The sequence below is a fragment of the Megascapheus bottae genome, chromosome X (assembly GCF_031878675.1).
Source record: "Megascapheus bottae isolate mThoBot1 chromosome X, mThoBot2.hap1, whole genome shotgun sequence".
In the NCBI taxonomy this organism is placed as follows: Eukaryota; Metazoa; Chordata; class Mammalia; order Rodentia; family Geomyidae; genus Megascapheus; species Megascapheus bottae.
In genome coordinates this window covers 32,633,374-32,639,977 of record NC_143547.1, presented here as the reverse complement: position 1 = coordinate 32,639,977, position 6,604 = coordinate 32,633,374, and the positions used below count along the sequence as shown (strand labels likewise).

At 45.2% G+C, this 6,604-nt stretch overlaps 1 pseudogene; it reads right to left on the bottom strand.

Annotated features, from left to right (window-relative positions):
- Positions 1-282: 282 nt before the first annotated feature.
- LOC150040768 (uncharacterized) lies at positions 283-6,136 on the bottom strand (annotated as a pseudogene).
- Positions 6,137-6,604: the final 468 nt, after the last annotated feature.

Below are 6,604 nucleotides of genomic sequence, written 5' to 3'. Positions count from 1 at the left end.
AGAAACTAATTAGGAAAGAAAGCATGAATTAACAATCAAGTCCTAGAACTCATCCCAGCTCATATCAAAAAGTAGAATTGAAAATATCTCACCACCAGCCACTTCTGTGAGTTTCCACTAGTGACCTCTAGGTGGCATCCAGGTGGTGGGAGGCAGTGATAACAAGCTGAGAGGGTCAGTTTGTCTCAGAAAGTGAAGACAAACCAAACATGTCAAGGGGACATACATGAACATAGAAACAGGTACATACACACCCAGGGGCAAGCCAGATGGATGGCACATTCATTGAAACTAAGAAATACAAAAATGAAATGAATCATTAATTATGGATTCCAGCACACAGGTGTATGTCATGACTGAGGACACATATAGTATGAAGAGGAACAAAAAAAGAATCACAACACAAACAGGAAACTTTAGTCCACACTGAGATCCTTTTACTACCAAGGGAAAATCCTGCACACTCAACCTTGACAGAAAACTGAGAAGATTCCTTCTAGAAGTGTTCTCAAAGAAAAAAAAGCCTCTCTGTTTGCAGGAATAATTTCCATGTATGGAAAGTGACTAAGATAGCAAGCACACTTACCCCTCAAAGATAATATCTAAGTGGTGATAATAAAAATTAACACCTACAACCCTGGGCCATTCATGTGGCCTAGTGATATAGTGCTTGCCTACTGTGCAAGACTGGAATACATTCTTTGATACCACACACAGGGAAAAAAACACAGAGGTGCTGTGCCTATATTGGCTGTAGCCTTGGGAAATCTCAAAGACTGAGAAAGAAAGGCCCAAGTGCGTGATCCAGGTAGTGGGAGGCAGGTATGGAGTCTGAAGAGTTGAGGACATATAGATACACACAGACATACAGGCACACAGACACAGACAAACAGAAACAAATACACACTGCCACACACCCACAGACAGATACAGACACAAACAGACACATAGACACACAGAGACATACAGACACACAGGCACAAATTCACACAGACAAACAGATACACACAGACACAAAGACGCACACACAGACAGACAAACACAGAGACACACAGAAACACAGACACTCAGACACACACAAAGACACACAGGCAGACACAGACAGACGACACACAGACATAAACCCAGAAACCCAGACACACAGACACAGAGACACACACAGATGTACAGACAGATACATAGACACAAATACAGACACACATACACATACACAGACAGAAACACAGACACTCACACACACACACACATAGTCACACACAGACATACAAACAGACACACATACACAGACACACACACAGGCACACATACACAGACAAACAGATATAGAGACACAGATACACATACACCGACACAGACAGAAACACAGACACTCACACACACAGACACACATAGACACACACAGACTCACACAAAGGCACATACAGACACAAAGACAGACACATAATTGCACACGCACTGACACACAGACAGACACACAGAGACACACACACAGTCACACACACAGAAACACAAAGAGCCATGGACACATAGACAGACACACAGACACATAGACACCCAGACAGACACACAGACACTGACACACAGACACAAGCACAATGAGACAGACACACACACAGACACAGATACAGACCCTGACATACACATAGACACACACAGATATACAGACACACAGACACAGACACACAGAAACAAATACACACAGCCATACACATACAGACACAGATACAGGCACAGACAGACACATAGACACACAGACATACAGACACACAGATACCGACACACACACAGACAAAAAGATACACAGAGACACACAGACAACAGACACACGGACGCAAACACAGAAGTATACACATAGACACACAGACAGCACAGAGACACATAGAAACACAGACACAAACAGAAACAAGACACAAACACACACCCAGAAACATACAGACTCCCAGACAGACAGTCACTCAGACACAGACACAAAGAGAGAAACACAGAGACACAGATGCACACAGAGAGACACATAGACACAGACAGGCACAGAGAAACACATGCAGACACACAGAAACACAGACAGACACACAGACACACAGACTCAAACAAACATAGACACACAGACAGATACACAGACACACAGACACACACAAGGATACCCACAAGGACAAACACAAAGTCTCTCAGTCAGATACTCACACAGATACACAGACAGACACAGACAGACAGACACACAGACATAAACCCAGAAACCCAGACACACAGATACAGATACACACACACACACACAGACATAGAGACACACACATATGTACAGACAGACTCGTAGTCACAGGTACAGAGACACACATACACAAACACAGAGAGACACAGACACACACAGACAGACAGACAGACACACACAGACATACAAACAGACACACATACACAGACACACAGATATGCACAAAGACACACACACATACACAAACACAGACAGACACTTAATCACACACGGACTGACAGACACAGAGTGATACACATACAGACACACTGACAGGCACACATATATACACACATACACAGACACAAAGACACACAGACACACATAGATTCCCAGAGAGACACACAGAGAAACACACACACACACAGACACACACACACACTCAGACACCCACACACTCAGACACAGATACAGACACAGACAGACACATAGAAACACACAGACATACAGACACACAGACACAGACACACAGATACACAGACACACAGACACAAACACACACAGACAAACAGATCACACAGACACACAGACAGACTCACGGGCGCTCACACAGAAACACACACATAGACATACACACAGACATACACACAGACAGACAAACACAGAGACACACAGACACAAACAGAAACAAGACACACACACACACACAGAAACACACTGACTCCCAGAGAGACATACAGTCACACAGACACAGAGACACACACCCAGACAGACAGTCACGGAGACACAGACACACAGAGGGAAACACAGACATGCAGACACACACACACACAGACACACACAGACACACACAGACATACAAATAGACACACATACTCAGACACACACAAAGACACACACACAGACACACATATAGACACAAACACAGACAGACACATAATCACACACACACTGACACACAGACAGACACACAGAGAGACACACACAGACACACCAACAGACACACAGATACACACACAGACACACACAGACACACACACAGAGACACAAAGACACACAGACACATAGACTCCCAGACAGACAGACAGATAGACACACACACACACACACACACACACACACTCATAATCAGACACCCCCCACACACAGACACAGATACAGACACAGAATGACACCTAGACACACAGACGTATATACACACAGGCAAACAGATACACACAGACACACAGGCACATGGATGCACACACAGAAATCCACACATAGACAGACAGACAGACACACACACACACAGACAAACACAGAGACACACAGACACAAACAGTAACAAGAGAAACACACACACACACACCCAGAAAGACACAGACTCTCAGACAAACAGACTCCCAGACAGACACACAGATCCACAGACACATACCCAGACAGACAATCATACAGACACAGACTCACAGAAACAAACATAGACACGCAGATACACACACACACACACACACACACACACACACACAGACACACACAGACAGACACCAAGAAACACACCCAGACACACAGACACACAGAGACATAGACTCCCAGACAGACACACAGACACACACACACACACGGACACATAGACTTCCAGACAGACACACAGACAAACACAGACACACACACAATCAGACACCCAACACACTCAGACACAGATACAGACGCAGACTGACACATAGACACACGCAGACATACAGACACATACACAGATACACAGACACAAATACACACAGACAAACAGATACAAACAGACACACGGACGCTCACACAGAAACACACACATAGACAGACACACAGACATACACACAGACATACAAACACAGAGACACACAGACACACACTAAAATACAGAAACAAGATACACACACACACCCAGAAACACACAGACTCCAAGACAGACACACAGACTCCCAGACAGACAGGCACACAGACACACACACACACACACACACACAGTCACACAGACACAGGCACACAGAGAGAAACACAGACACGCAGACACACATACAGTCAGAGACACGCAGACACACATACAGTCATAGACACACAGACATACAGGCAAACAGACAGACGGACCCACACAAACACACACATAGACAGACAGGCAGACAGACAAACACAGGGACACACAGACACGCAGACACAAACAGAAACAAGACACACACTCACCCACACACAGAAACACAGACTCCCAGACAGACACACAGTCACACACCCAGACAGTCAGTCATGCAGACACAGACACACAGACAGACACACAGACATGCAGACAGACAGACACAGAGAAACATACACATTCACAAGACACACACAAAGACACACAAAAAGACACCCAATCAGACACACACACAGATATACAGTCAGATAGACAGACACACAGACATAAACCCAGAAACCCAGACATGAAGATACAGACCCACAGTCACAGAGACATGCACAGACGTACAGACACATAGACACACATTCACAATCACAGACATTAACACAGACACACATGCAGACATACAAACAGACACACACAGACACACAGAAAGACCCACACAGACACACAGACACGCAGACACAATCACAGACAGACACAAAATCACACAGTCACTGACACACAGACAGACCCACAGAGAGAGACACAGACACACCGACAGACTCACAGATACACACACAGACACACACACAGAGACACAAAGACACACAGACACATAGACTCCTAGACAGACAGACAGACAGACACACACACACACACACACACACACACAATCAGACAGCCAAACCCACACAGACACAGATACAGACACAGACACACAGGCATAAACCCAGAAACCCAGACACACAGATACAGACACAGAGACACAGACACAGACACAGAGACACACACAGACATATAGGCAGACACAGATACACAGACACACATACACAGACAGACAGAAACAGAGACACACACAGATACACACTCAGACATACAGACACACACTCAGACATACAGACACACAGACACACACACACACACACACACAAAGACACACACCCAGACACATAGACACAGACACAAACACAGACAGACACATAATCACACACGCACTGACACACAGACACGACACAGAAACACAGATACACACAAACACAGATACACAGACCCAGAGGCACAGACACACACAGATAGACACACACTGACATACAGACAGATTTACAGATACACAGACACACAATCACGCAGACAGACACAGAGAAACCTAGAGAGACACACAGACACACAGACAGACACATGGACACAAACAAACACAGATACACAGACAGATACACAGACACACACAGATAGACACATAGACACACACAGATACAGACAGATGCATAGACATACAGACACAGACACACACACGGACACACACACAGACACAGACATAGACATAGGCACACACACACACAAATACACACAGATAAACTCACAGACACACAGTCAGACACAGTGACACACAGCCAGGTACAGACATGCAAACACACACAGAGACAGACACATAAACACACAGACATACACACAAACACACACAGACACACACAGAGACAGACACAGACACACACAGACACACAGGCAAACAGACACACAGACACAAATCTAGACATACAGACACACAGAGACATACACAGACACACAGTCAGATACACAGACACACCCACAAACATCGATAGACACACAGACATAGACACAGACACACACACAGAGACACACAGAAACACAGACACACACACACAGAGACACTCAGACACACACAAAGACACACAGACAGACAAACAGACTCCCAGACACACACAGACACACAGATACACAAACAGTCACACAGTCACAGAGACAAGCACAGACACACAGAGTAACACACAGACACACAGACCAACACAGACACACAAACACAGGCACACCCACAGAAAGACACACATAGAGAGACACAGAAACACAGAGACACACAGAGATACAGAGAAACACAGACACACACAAACACAGATACACAGAGAGATACACAGACAGACACACAGACACACACAGATAGACATAGACACACATACAGACACACATAGACACACAGAGACACACAGTCACACAGACAAGACAGAAACACACATAGAGACATACAGACACACGGACAAAAACAAACACAGATACACAGACACACACACACAGACATACAGACACACAGGCACAGAAACACAGACAGAGACACATAGACACAAAGGCACACAGACAAACACCCAGACACACAGACACACAAGCACACAGGCACACACACAGACATGAGCACACAGACACACACAAAGACATACACATACACATAGATTCCCAGACACACAGACACAAAGACAAAAAGGCACATAGACAAACACCTATACACACAGGCACACAGGCAGACA